Source organism: Eumetopias jubatus, unplaced genomic scaffold, assembly GCF_037043125.1.
Source record: "Eumetopias jubatus isolate StellerSeaLion01/CBP00866 unplaced genomic scaffold, mEumJub1_p1.0 scaffold_39, whole genome shotgun sequence".
NCBI lineage: Eukaryota > Metazoa > Chordata > Mammalia > Carnivora > Otariidae > Eumetopias > Eumetopias jubatus.
The window spans coordinates 1,444,609-1,458,875 of NW_028274845.1; the positions used below are offsets into that span (position 1 = coordinate 1,444,609).

The following is a 14,267-nucleotide window of genomic DNA, read 5'->3' on the forward strand; positions in this document are numbered from 1 at the left end:
AAAAATGTATATGCGTATCAGGAAATTTTATTACTCTCTGCTCTCTCACATTGATATATTTACATTGTGTTACTTACACCATTAAGAGCACCTTAATTACTGTAGCTTTACGGTGAGGTTTAAAATTTAGTAAATTTCTCCAATTTAATTCTTCAAGGTTGTCTTGGCTGTTTAGGTATGTTGATTTCCAAATACATTTGAGAATTAGCTTGTAAATTTGCCCCCAAATTGCCTTCTCCAGTATGAATCAGAATAATGCTGATTTGATGTTCCAACAAATTTGAGTGGTCTAGTCCATGAATGTGATATATTTTTTCCTAATTATTTAGTATCCTTTAATTTATTTCAGCAAGAGTTTTCAGGCATCTTTGTTACATGTGTTCTCATACATTTAATGAAGGTGGACATGAATCTCCACTCTGTTTATTGAATTTCATTTCCTTTTTTTAAAAATTTCATTTTCTAAATGCTCACTGCTAGTATAGAGAAATATAGTAGATTATTACATGAATGTTGCTGAGGTATAATTTAGGTACAGTAGACGGCATCCCTTTAAAGTGTACAATTAAGGCTGTACTTTCAGAGATCATTTCTTTCTTTCTTTCTTTTAATTTTATTTTATTATGTTATGTTAATCACCATACATTACATCAATAGTTTTTGATGTAGTGTTCCATGATTCATTGTTTGCCTATAACAGCCAGTGCTCCCTTCAATGCTGCCCTCTTTAATACCCACCACCAGGCTAACCCATCCCCCCACCCCCTCCCCTCTAGAACCCTCTGTCTGTTTCTCAGAGTCCATCGTCTCTCATGGTTCGTCTCCCCCTCTGATTTCCTCCCCTTCATTTTTCCCTTCCTACTAGCTTCTCTCTCTCTTTTTTATTATTTTTTAAAATTTTTTATTGTTATGTTAATCAACATACATTACATCATTAGTTTTTCATGTAGAGTTCCATGATTCATTGTTTGTGCATAACACCCAGTGCTCCATGCAGAATGTGCCCTCTTTAATACCCATCACCAGGTAACCCATCCCCCCACCCCTCCCCTCTAGAACCCTCAGTTTGTTTCTCAGAGTCCATCTTCTCTCATGGCTTATCTCCCCCTCCGATTTCCTCCCCTTCATTTTTCCCTTCCTACTAGCTTCTCTCTCTCTCTCTTTTTTTAAACATATAATATATTATTTGTTTCAGAGGTACAGGTCTGTGATTCATCAGTCTTACACAATTCACAGCGCTCACCATAGCACATACCCTCCCCAATGCCCATCACCCAGGCACCCCATCCCTCCCACCCCCACCACTCCAGCAACCCTCAATTTGTTTCCTAAGATTAAGAATTCCTCCTATCAGTGAGGTCATAGGATACATGTCTTTCTCTGATTGACTTAATTTCACTTAGCATAATACCCTCCAGTTCATTTCTACAGTTTGTTACTAGAGAATTTTCTCTGAACGTGTAGAGGACCTGAAACCTCAAGGAGGAGGCACATTGTTCTCTCCTGAGCATGAACGTGATTTTAGGTGTTGTTTCCACAGCTGCCCATTGCCACTGATGATCGTTCTTCTCCTCCTTTGGACGGTAAGAGAGAGAGGACGCAGTGTGAGTGCTTTCTCAACAAATAAAAATTTAAAAAGATAAACTGTACAACTAAATGCATTTTCACAGATGTACATACAATTGAAACTACTGCTCCATTCAGGACACAGGGCATTTCTTCTACCTCACAGCTTCCCTTGGGTGGATCCATTGAAGTCTCTCACTGCCTTCACCCTCAGCCCCAGGCAACCACTGGCATCAAAGACGGCTTGATTTTTAACCACGTTATGGAAATGGAACTCTTTTATGCCTACATTCCTCCGTGCAGCCTAAGGATTCTTATATCTATCCATATTACTAATGGATCACCAGTTCAGAATTTTTCATTGCTAAGGAGTATTCCTCTGTATGGATATATTTGGTCTGTACATTCACCTATTTATGGCCATCTATGCAGTTTCCTGGGTTTGGCCATGGGGAATAAAGCTATGATGAATATTCATGTGCAGTTTGCTGTGTGGCCATATTGTGTAAATCCTTAGGAGAGGAATGGCCGTTCACGTGATTGGTAAATGTTTATCTGTGGTTCAGCTTTTCTCGGTGGTTGGACCATTTTTCATTCCCACAAGTGTATGAAACGTCTAGTTACTTTACATCCTCACCACATATGTTTTCGGTCTTCGTAATTTTAGCCACGGGGATGGTTGTGTAATGGTAACTCACTGTAGTATTAATTTATCTTCCCAATGGCTGAGTGTACCGTCGAAAACTGACCTCTGTGCTTCAGAGCCAAAATATAAGACGAAGACAGAGTTTGGAATATTGAGGAACAATAGCTTTATTGCTTTTCGGGGCACAGGGGGCTAGAACAGGCCAAGGCCCTCAAAAACTCTAAGTCCCCTCCCCCTGAAGGAAGGGGCGGGGGGGTGTTTTATTTTGACAGAAATTGTGTGCATGCTGCCAGCCTCCCTCAACCTGTCTTTAGGGTGGTACCAGGCTCCTGAAACAAAAGGCTTAGAAGGGAGGAGCAGAGGTTTGCAGAAGACAAGGAAAAGGTTACTTAGTTTAAGATGGAGCCTTGCAGAGACATTAGTGAATCCCTTTTGATTTATGTTCAACTTCATGCTTTTCAATGAAGCATGGTTTCATTGAAACCTTTTCAATGGTTTCAAGTGGAGCATCTTTTCAAGTGCTTTTTGGCCATTTGTGTATCTTCTTTTGTGAAGCATTTCTTCTTCAAGTCTTTTGACCAGTTTTCCTATTGCATTGTCTTATCAGACACAATATGTGTCAGAACATTACACTGAAAACTGCAGAGCACTACTTCCAGAAATTAAAGAACTAAATACATGGGGAGATAAAATTTGTGGTGGATTGGAAGACTCATTATGGTTAGAGGACAACTCTTCCCAAATTGATCAAAAGATCTAATACAATGCCAATCAACCTTCTAGCAGACATTTTAGTAAGTATTTCTAAGCTGATCCAAATGTTTATATGGAAATGGAAATGATCTTAAATTATCAAAGCAATGTTAAGAAGAAGGAGAAAGCGACAGACTTACATTGTCTATTCCAGAATTACTGTATAAACCTTTTGTGCAATTTAAAAGTGATTTGTCCGATTATTATTCAGTATAAGAGTTTCTGCACATTCTCACTGCAGCTTGGAAGTTGCTTTACCCCTTTTTCACTGTAGCTACTTGATCTATACTTTAGCCAATAGTTCCAAAGTTTTTAAGTGGAGAGAGAATACTGAAGCTAGAAAGTATTTCACTTAACAGAGAGAAAGACTAATCCCTGATCATTAGGGCAAGGATGACCCTACAAGACTTAATGAACTCGCCTCTATTTTCCAGTTGGCCAAGACAAAGTGGGGAGCTACTGATAGCAGCAGTTTCCTCTGCAGACCTTCATAGTGTTGACTGCTTTGGGTTTACATGGAACCTAGGTGTTGGCTGTGTCCTGAGAGGCTGAAATTGAGTTGAGGCCCAGGGTCCCTGGGTCAGGACAGGTCATCCAGCTGTTGGAAAACACGGAGGGAGACCAGGCCATCCCCAGGCAGCACTGGCCACTTCCTCCAAGGAATCCACCACCACTACACTTTTCATGACTTCTGGTAACTAGACTGAGAGCCCCACGACAATTGGGATAATGTTTTACTCATCTCTGTACTCATGACTCCTAGGACCAAACCAAGCACTGAGGAAGCTCTCAGAGACATTCCTTCATGGATCTGATAAAGGGGGTGGCAAATTTCTAATCTCAACTACATTCCTGTCCCAAATACATGCACGAATGCTCTCTGCTTTCTTCCAGGAGGCAACAAATACCCTTCCTTCCAGAGGAGCCTGCCCTACACTCTCAATGCCCCATGACACTCCCCTGTGGTGAGCTCTGGTGAAGAGGGACTGTCCTCTTGGATTCCTCTCAATGGTTCTCTCAGTAGGAAGAGATGTCTTCGGCCTAGCCCCCTCCCCCCTCCATCCTCTGCACTGCCACCATACCCCAGGTTAGGACAGCTACAACAGTTTTTAAAATGATTTTATATATTTATTTGAGAGACAGCGTGAGGGAGAAAGCAAGAGTGAGAGAGAGACAGAGAGAAAGATAGAGAACAGCTGGGGAAGGGACAGGGGGAAGCAGACTCCACTGCTGAGCAGGGAGCCACCCCCCTCAATGGGGCTTGATCCCTGGAGCCTGGGATCATGACCTGAGCTGAAGGCAGGCTCTCGATGAACTGAGCCACCCAGGGGCGCTGAGCTACAAGATTTTGTTTGCATTCTTCCTCTCACTGCTTTGACCTCCTCTGTGAAATCTTATTGATGTCAGAATTCCAAGTTCATAACAGAGACTAAGGAAAATGAAACACTCAACACACGGTCAAGACAAAGGTGTGTAAAGTCTTTGACAACCATAAATTCAGAAGAATATAATTGGTATCACTGCCTCAGAGGCAAGGGTCTCCTAACCTGGCCCTTCCTGACCTTAGGGTAGAACTCTTTGTGGTAAGAATGGACAAGTCCAACCTTTATCCAAACATCACTGATCCCTCTAAGCCCACACTTACTTGGAGAACATCGACCGTGAGGGAGCTCCAAGGTCAAAGCTAGGGGTCTGGGGCAGAACCTCATGGTCACATCGTCCACCTCTTTTTTTTTTTTTAAGATTTTCTTTATTTATTTGACAGAGAGAGACATAGCGAGAGAGGGAACACAAGCAGGGGGAGCGGGAGAGGGAGAAGCAGGCTTCCCGCCGAGCAGAGAGCCCCATGCGGGGCTCGATCCCAGGACCCTTAGATTATGACCTGAGCTGAAGGCAGACGCTTAAAGATGTAGCCACCCAGGTGCCCCTCCTCCTCCTCCTCCTCTTGGAACTGGTGCTTCCCTGCAGTACAAACCAACCCCGATCCATTCCGTGGGGCTCCTCGGGAGGTGCACAGGTTCACTGTGGACAAAGTTACTCTCCTCGTTCTCCTTGCTCAGCTCAGGCTGCTCCTTGCAGAGTTGGATGCCGCTGTATGCATTCCTCAGTTTCCCCTGATTTTTCTGGACCCAACTTGTCCTTCTTCTTACCTCCTTTGGGCAACCACCTGCTCCACCATTGCCTTGTCCTTCTTTGCGTTATTCTCATCCTCCAAACCTGCTGATTTTCTGTCTCCCAAATGCTCCCTCTGTTCTCTGTTTTCAGTGTGGGCTCAGCTCAGGCTCCTGCAAGAGACACACAGTGAAGGGACCAAGTCAGGTCTCAGCTGCAGTCCCCAGGGCTGCTTCAAAGGCACCGCAGACCCTTGTGCACTCACAGAAACTGAGCAGGAAGGGACCGTGGAGAATTTGAATAACAACCTTATCTTACATATGAGGAAGCTGAGCGCAGAGAGATGAAGAGATTTTCCCAAACTCCTTCAGCACTTGATGGCAGCACGGCCCCCACACAGGACTTGGCTGCGAGCTTCCCTGTGGAGTCTCCTAACGTACCCTCTGGGAAGGCACATCTGAATTTCAGGGGACACTTAAATTAGAAGTTCAACTTAAAAATAAATACTTTTTAGGAGACTTTGGATCAAATGTAGATATTTCCACTGTTAAAAATACCAGAAATTCCTTCCTGGGGACAAATCTTTTTCCCAGGTATATAATTCTGTTACTTCTTTCCTTACAAATCATTGGCTAAGATATTAGGATCACAAAAAAGGTATGCAGGGAAGGAGAAGTTCCTCTGTTACCTGTCCTGGTCTCCCAGCTTAAGTAAGAATTAAGTTTCACTGAGACATTGAATACGCATGGAGAACGGATATTGAAATGGAGACCCTTAAAGAAATATAAAGTATTAAGGCAGACAGTTTTTATGCATTTTAGACAAGGAGAAAATACATTTCTCAGGGATTTGGGGGAGTTTTAATTTAGAGAGTGTCTAGACCGAATTTAGAAACCCTGGTGAGAAGGATGTCTTTTTACTTCTTAGTACAGGGGGTGCCTTTTTCATATGGGAGATTGGTTTCCTGCTTTCAGGGAGACAGAGGAGGGTTTGAGTGTCCTGGTACCAGTTTCTTTTTGGGTAGCTTCAATTCAAAATAATCAATATTGTCGACCTCAGAGAGTCGGGGACCTGGGGTGGCGAAGGAAATGAGAAAAAGAGACTACCGCGGCGCCTGGGTGGCTCAGTTGGTTAAGCGGCTGCCTTCCGCTCAGGTCATGATCCTGGATTCCAGGGATCGAGTCCCGCATTGGGCTCCCTGCTCAGCAGGGAGTCTGCTTCTCCCTCTGACCCTCCCCCCCTCATGCTCACTCTCTCTCTATCTCATTCTCTCTCTCAAATAAATAAATAAAATCTTTTAAAAAAAGAAAAAGAGACGACAGTATAGCGAGGCACAGGGGACCCCAAGCAAACAGCCCGAGGTCCTGAGGTTTATTTTCCATAATCTAATATACCTTCTACAGTGATATAGTACTATAATGATTTACAGCAGGGGCTTAGTAAGGCGCATCTTCCACGTACACAGGGTTAGTCAAGTGAAGCAATGGCAGTGGAGAAGGAATAAAGAAATCTGCAACTGGCTGTGATCAATTAATTGTAAACAGCATTGTACTCGGTCTTTAACACAGGATAAGAAAACAAAAAAGGGAATGCACAGTGTGCTGTTTACAGCTGGCTTCCTATCTACAAAACATCTTCTGCTGTGTACTTTAGATCAGACCACACACATCCCAAGGGCATTTCACTCTGATCCTTTCAGGTTATTTTTAACCCTGCAATCTCGAGTTTTCTCAGAGATCTTGGAGTCTGAATGAACATGCACCAGTGGTCGTTGTGGCATTCTGTTTCCCCCAAATATGCCATTGTGGTACATTTTGGGCAATCTGACCTTGGCGCCTATGGGTACTATGGTTTCTCTCCGCCTTGCTCATTACTCAGTGCCTATTTCAGAGAGAAGGCTAAACATATCATTCTTAGAAATACCAAGGTGGCTCTCTCGGTTCAGCGTCTGACTCTTGATTTCAGCTCAGGTCATGATCTCAGGGTCATGCGATTGAGCCCCAGTTTAGTCTTCATGCTCAGTGCAGAGTCAGCTTGGGATTCTTTCTTCCTCTCCGTCTGCCCATCACCCCTGCTCTAAATAAATAAATAATATTTAAAAAAGAAATACAAAATAAATCCCATGACCTTATGTGAAACTAATACAATGCCTATGTTAAGTGGACCAGATTAGTTTAAAAATTATTTTAAAACGCACCTGGGTGGCTCAGTTGTTTAAGTGTCAGTCTTTGGCTCAGGTCAGAATCCCGGGGTCCTGGGATAAGCCCGTATCTCCAGCTCCCTGTTCAGTGGTGAGTCAGCTTCTCTCTGTTCCTCTTCCACTACCCCCAACACCGCTCCTGATATCTCAAGTACTCTCTCTCAAATAAGTAAATTAAAAAATTTTAAAAAGAAATGCAATGGTCCTCTCTGGAATCAACCCACACATAAGCATGCTTTCTTTTTGCTGCACCCCAGTCCCCCTTTCTCTTTATTACCTATCTGACCTACATCCTTCCCCCAGCGATGGAGACAGCTCAGATGCACTGCTTCACCTGGTGGTGGGGCCAAAGAGAAGTGCACACATGGTTAGAATGGGCTGCCTTGAGAGTCAGCCGAAACGTAGCTACAGGCAGTTAGAAACAAGCCTAAAGTACCATTAGGAATAAGCACTACAACATTTAGCGGTACAGATTTTAGGTGTGGTATTGATATCACCTTCCTTGTACAAATGTGTTTAGACTCAAGCATGAGACTATGGGATCAGACAAAATGAAAGAAAACTGTGTCAAGTGTGAAGATACTAAGTTACCAAAGTTATTCTGAGTTGTATAATTAGTTTGTCCCTTAGCCCCTCATTTCCACCTGCAGAACCTAGAAGACGTGCAACAGAGTCTCCACTTGCCATCAAAGTCAATCTGAGGACACAATAATTTAAACTGTTAACCCAAACTTTCCATTTTTTCTTAACCTGTGTTGAATACCAGGCATTTCGATTGCCCATTCCCATTTCCAGGGAGACTGCAGTGAGGACGGAGAATAATGTGGTGCATCCAGGTAATAGTCTGTTTCTTGGTCCGCTTCTGTGCTCAGCATATCAACTTTTGTCTGCCAGTGGACCTCTAACCACACAGGGGAAACCCAACAAATATTAAAAGTGTAGGTTCTCTAGGTTAATCTACATTTAGGATTCTGTAGTGCTCAGAATGGCTCTTGAACTGCAAGGACCAAGGTAGATGCCCCCTCCTTACCTTAGGGGGAGTAATTCTGATTCCTGAAGCATGCACCTCTTCGTTTTCTATTTATTATTATTTTTTTTTAAATTTCAGCTAGGCTCCATCACCTACGTGGGACTCTAATGCATGACCCTGAGATGAAAGTTGCACGCTCTACTGACCGAGGCAGCATGCGTCCCCCCAGCACCTTTGATGCAGGCAAATACCATGATTTTCATGTTGGAAAAATACTGCAAACTGTGGGACATGCCTTCAATCCGCTCCACTCCTTCTGGGCATGTTTCCTGAGTTCCGACTGTGTGCGAGTCCTCTTTCCCACCCACCCATAGAAGGGCATATACATGGAAAATGTGCCCGTCCATAGAAGACCCTCTAGGATCCCAACCCAGATCCGCTGGGATCCCTGGGGTCTTTTCTGTGTTATGCTCTCCTGCTCTCAGTGTGTTTCTGCCTCTAAAGGCACCTGTGAGCAGGACTGCCCTGGGGCTCCTGGAGCTCCTTTGTACCCAGTCCCAGAGAACGGGGAGTACATGCCGTATATGACCACAGCCCCCATGTATCTCCCCTCCCCAAAGGCACTCAGCCTTTCACTAACAGGTGCAGCAGGGTGAAATCTCCATTCCTGGCCCAGGGGAGACTAACTCTGAAACACAAGTGTCCCCTAGGCTCTCCTAAACCTGTCAGGACAAAGCTCCCCCACAGCTGTTGCTGGAAATCACAACTTACACAGCAATGAACTCAAAATGGTCACAGATCTAAGTATAAGAGCCAAAACTATTGTGCAAGAGGACTACATGGGAGAAAATGGTCAGGAATTCACAGTAAGCAAAGAGTTCTAAGTCACTACGGCAAGAGCACGATACGTAAGAGAAAATTGAAGATGAAGAAGTTTTTTGCATCAAACATTGCCACTGAGAAAAGGAACAGAGAAGCCACTGATTAGGAGAAAATATTTGTGGATTAAATACCCAATGGGGACTCACGTTCACGAGAGACAAGAGGACTTTGAACTCACTCAATGGGCAGAAGCAACACACTCGTTTAAGCCAGTATAAGAGTCGAATACACATGTACCAAAGGAGACACATAAAAAGGTAATCAATGTTATTAGTAATATGTTATTATTTCTCAAAGAAATGCAAGGAAAACCAGGTACCATTTTACACCAACTAGTGTGCTTACGTCCCAAAGACGATACCAAGTGTTGCTAAGGATGAGCAGAAACTGGACCCTCCTATATTGCTGGTCGCAACGTAAAATATAACAGCTCCTGCAGAAGCCACTTTGAGAGTTCTTAAGAGTTCAGCACAAGCTTGCCATAGGACCCAGCCATTCCACAACTAGGAATCTATCTGAGAGAATAAAAACATATGTCCGCTCAAGTCTCAGTCAGAAATGTTCCGGGCAGCGTTATTCACAATGGGCAAAAACTGACAGCAACACAAAGGGCCATCGGCTGGTGAATGGACAAACCAAATGTTTCCTATGTGTACCATGGCATCTATTCCGCAACAAAAGGCACAGAAATCTGATCCAAGCTACAGCATGGAGGAACCTCAAAAGGATGCTAAGTGAAAGAAGCCAGTCACCAAGAACTACAGACTGTCTCATTCGGCTTATGTAAAATGTGCAGAAAGGAGCAATGCACAGAGACAGAAAGCAAATCAGTGCTGCTTGGGGCTGGAGGAGGGAGCGGAGACTGTCTGCAGAGGGGCTGGAGGGAGTGTGGGAAGGTGAAGGAAGCCTCTGAAACAAACTAGGGCACTAGCTGAACAACTCTGTCATTGTTGACAATGGGTGAAATTTATTGTATGTCAATTTCACCTAAAAAAAAAAGAAAGAAGGCGACCCTCGCACATCAGTGGGTCCTGGGGTCCCCAGGCAAACACTGCCTGGTGAGGGGCCACATCCTGGAGTCCCAGCAGGTGGTGGCTCAGAGCCTGGTTTCTGACCTCCCAGCTGGAGTCAGGGGTTCAGTGACTGTGCCTTCAGCCTCAGGCCCTGGCAGTTCCCCTGGAATCCACCAGGCGGCAGACTACTTAAGGGAACAGACCTTCAGGTGGCCCAAGGACACCAGGGGGAAGCAAGCAAAGATAGGGCACCAGCTGGCTGGAGATTCCTAAAGGAAGTGAAGGCTGCAGGACCCATGGAAGCTGCTGGCAAGATCTGGATGGATCTTAAGTAGGTTTGGTCCCCTGGGTGGGCTCTAAGCACTAAGCTTTAGGTTAACATCCAAAGGTTCCCTTTGATGCTCCCTCCTGCAGTGGCACTGAGGCTCCCCCCGTGGAAGCTCAGCATAGGGAAAAGAACCTGTGCTGCTATTCACCTTCTTCTGAGTCGAAATGGAACACTTGGTCTGCGTTTAGGGGAATCTGCCCTTTTCTGGCCCTCTATGTAGGGCCAGCTCCTGGGTGCTGAACCATCCCTGCAGGAGGCTAGAAGAGGCACTCTGGTCCTTCACATTGGAGCTGGGCTTGCAAAGAAGGGTTCCTGCTAATCCATATTTCCCTGGCCCTGGCTGAGCATCCTGGTCCAAGATCAGGGGCTGCAGTGGCCTAAAATAGGGACTTCCTACATGTCACTGCTCCTCTCTGGAAAGTCCAAAGGCGGCCCATGGTAGTGGTGGGGGGAGGGGAGGGCATAGAAACCTATACTCTGTCAAAACATCATCCACAGTGAAGATTTAAAAACAATGTTAGAGGACAGATCTCATATTATGTAGTCGGTGGTGCAGTAACAGCTCTGCGAGGTGAAAGAGGGTAGCTACACTAGTAATCAGCCTAACATAATTTATAGAGTCGTCCAATCCCTGTGTTGCCATGTGAAACTGATCTCACATGGGGAATCAGTTATGACTCAATTGTTTAAAAACCTGAAGGTGAGGGGAAAACATTTGAAAACGAAGCAATAAAACTATAGTTGACTGGGGAACAACATGGCTTTGAATTTTAGTGAACAATGTCGGTCCACTCATGGGTTGATTATTTTTTTTTTTTTTTACAAATACAGTCTAGTACAAATGTAGAAATACATTTTCTCTTCCTTATGATTTTCTCAATGATATTTTCACTCTAACTCACTGTATCAAAAGAATAAAGTACATAATTCAAGTAACCCACAAAATATGTATTAATCAACCGTTTTTGTTATCTGTAAGACTTCAGTAGGCTATTAGTAGCTATGTTTTCTGGGACTCAAATGTTATACAAAGATTTTCAATTGTGGGACTCTGTACCCCTAACCCCCAGGTTCTTCAAGGGACAATTTGTATCTGGATTTGCAAATGACATACTCCTGTATACAGAAAAATACCAAATACACACACACAGAAACCACGACTATTAGAGTCCATAACCTATTTCAGCAGAGTTGCAGCGTACAAGGCAGACAAATCAGGTGTTTCTATAACCTAGGAATGGACACCGGGAAAGTCAATTAAGAAAACGATTCCATGGACAACAGCACCCACCCGAATGGTATCGAAGAATAATTGAGTCAAGGAGGCACAAAACCTGTACACTGAAAACTACACAATATTGCTGCAAGAGATTAAGGAAGACCTCAACAAGTGGAAAGACATCCTGTGTTCATGGATTGGAATGGTTAAGGTGGTTCAGAAGGCAACAGCAGGATCTGCAGATTCTTTTGGATTCCTATTGAACGTTTTTCTTCTGCCTTCCCTAATCACCATCAGCCCCTTGCAGTACATTTCCTTTCAGACATTGTGGTTTTCATCTCTTCATGTGAGATTGGGTCCTTTTTTTTTTTTTTTTTAACATTTTCCATGTATCTGCTGAATGTTTTCACCAATGGGATGCAGTTAGAACAAATGCTTTCTTGTGCTCTGGTGATTCCCATCTTGCTGTCAGCTCTGGGTCATTTTCAGATGAGTGATCCATCTCTTCAGGAGGGCTCATTTCCCCCCTTTGTCTGCATACCTCAAACTGTTGGATGGAACGCCAGACACTGTGAATGTTACCTTGCTGTTTGCTGGATATTTTTGTGTTTTCTATAATATTGAGCTTTGTTCAGGGATGCACTGAAGTTACTTGGAAACATTTCTGCTGTTGCTTCAATGCATAGTTCAGTGGCCCAGAGCAGGGCTCCGTGGAGGACTCACCATGAGTTCCAGGTACTGTAGCAAGCCCTCCCCCTGTCTTCCACCCTATTCCTCACAAATTAAGAGGGTTACTTTTGCTTAGTCTATCTGTTGGACACAGGCACTATTCCCAGCACCGTGTGAGCACCAGGCCCTGTGCAAAGGATTACCCCCTGACTTGCTGTCCATGCCTCCCCAGGGCCCCTCCACAGCTCTGGCTAGGTGACTTCCTGCAGCTCTGTCCTCCCTGAGACTCAGTCCTGGGTTCTCTCAGATCAGTGTCCTCAATTCCAGGAGCTCCATGGGGCTCCTATTCAAGTTCCCCTCCCCCCAGTGCCTTGCTTGGAAACTCTCTAGAGCCAGTACCTCTGAGCAGCTCTAGGGCTCTGCTCACCATTGTGTTGCCATGTGTCCGGGATGGCTGTCCCCTTTGCCTGATGCCCAGGATCTTGGAAATCTCCACTTCGCGCATCTTGTGTGACGCTGTTGCTCTTTTGTTTAATTGTTTCTGGCAGAAGAGTAACCCGTTGCTGAGTCCCAGTTGGTGTGGCTCCCCTAAGTGAAAATCAAAGTTGGAAGACCCTCAGTTGTAGATTCTGAATAGAGGCCTTTAGGGAGTAGAGAAAAAAACACCAGCTCTGGTGAAAGCCTGAAGCCAGAAACCCCTTCAAGCTCAGTTTGACAAAGCAATGCAGGTACATCAGTAGGGACAGTTTTGGCTTGAGCCCAAGAGCTGCAGAAGGCCCACGGCCCTTTGTCCTAGAGCTAACCTGCTGTTTGGGAAAGGTCTGTGGTGCCAAACCCAGCGGGTTCTTTGTGAGTACACAGAGGTGCCTCTTTAAAAGCCTGTCAGGGGGCATCTGGCTGGCTCAGTCAGGAGAGCAGGGGAGTCTCCATCTGGCTTCATGAGCCCTATCCCTACTTTGGGTGTAGGGATTACTTCAACAAATAAACTTACAATAAATAAACAGTACATCAAGCCGGACCCTCTCTAGTCTCGGAAGGGTCCTCTGGAGCAAGGCTATACTAGGTAGGCTACCAAGTGGCCTAATCAAGGGTACTGAGTCTGGGGATTGGGTGAGGCTTTGCAGGGTGCCTGGGGGGATAGGTGGGGAGGGGAGGGAGGAAGGAGAAGGGATGCAAACCCCTGTTCCCTGGGGAATGAAAAGAAAGCACCTTTGCTGGATCAGGGACTGCAAACCACATACTGAAATATAAGCAGAGAAATTGCTCTGCGAAAAACAGAAAAAACCCCGACAGCCAAGGTGGGATGTATGACCAGTGGACAGAAACTGTCCTGCATGCTTTTGATTGAGAAACAGCCAAACCCAGATTCTCAAGAAAGCAGCCCTTAAAAGCAGAGGTGTTTTCTTCAGGGTCCTGGTGTCCCCTGAGTGAGCTTCCTCTTCAGCCCATGTCATCAGCCAAAGTCATGGAAAAGACAAAACAAACAAACAGAAAAATGAATAAGAAAACAAAGGCTATTCTTAAACAACCAACAACAGGTGAAAGAGCAAAAGCAGCCCCCCACTGCCACTGCCACAAATAATGCAGAGGAGTTGTCCATACTCGGGGAAATCGCGGGGGTCAGCATGTCCCTGGTATGATGGAAGGGCCTCCCCTGGGAAAACCACCTGCTTGATCCCGGAGTCTCCCCTGCCGGGTAAGTGTGACTCCCTCCGCCTCCGCCCCACACCAGTCTCACCCCCCTTCCACCGGACACACAGGCTCACTCGCCTAGGCGCACCCCAACACCCTCGGCACCCACTCCTGTCGCAAGCATCCTCACCCTCCACACGACGCTTCCGAATAGGATGGACGCAACAGCGCTGCTACCTCCTCAGCCCCACGAATTCTAAGTTGCAGAACCCCACCG

The 14,267-nt window shown here is 45.2% G+C and overlaps 2 non-coding genes across 2 annotated transcripts; one reads left to right on the forward strand and one right to left on the reverse strand.

Annotated features, from left to right (window-relative positions):
• Positions 1 to 1,400: 1,400 nt before the first annotated feature.
• LOC148161922 (small nucleolar RNA U3) lies at positions 1,401 to 1,613 on the forward strand. Its single transcript, XR_015767300.1, has one exon. It is a non-coding gene; the product is annotated as a small nucleolar RNA U3 (small nucleolar RNA).
• Positions 1,614 to 13,899: 12,286 nt separating this feature from the next.
• Positions 13,900 to 14,062, reverse strand: LOC148161923 (U1 spliceosomal RNA). The gene has a single exon (XR_015767279.1). It is a non-coding gene; the product is annotated as a U1 spliceosomal RNA (small nuclear RNA).
• Between the last annotated feature and the right edge of the window lie 205 nt (positions 14,063 to 14,267).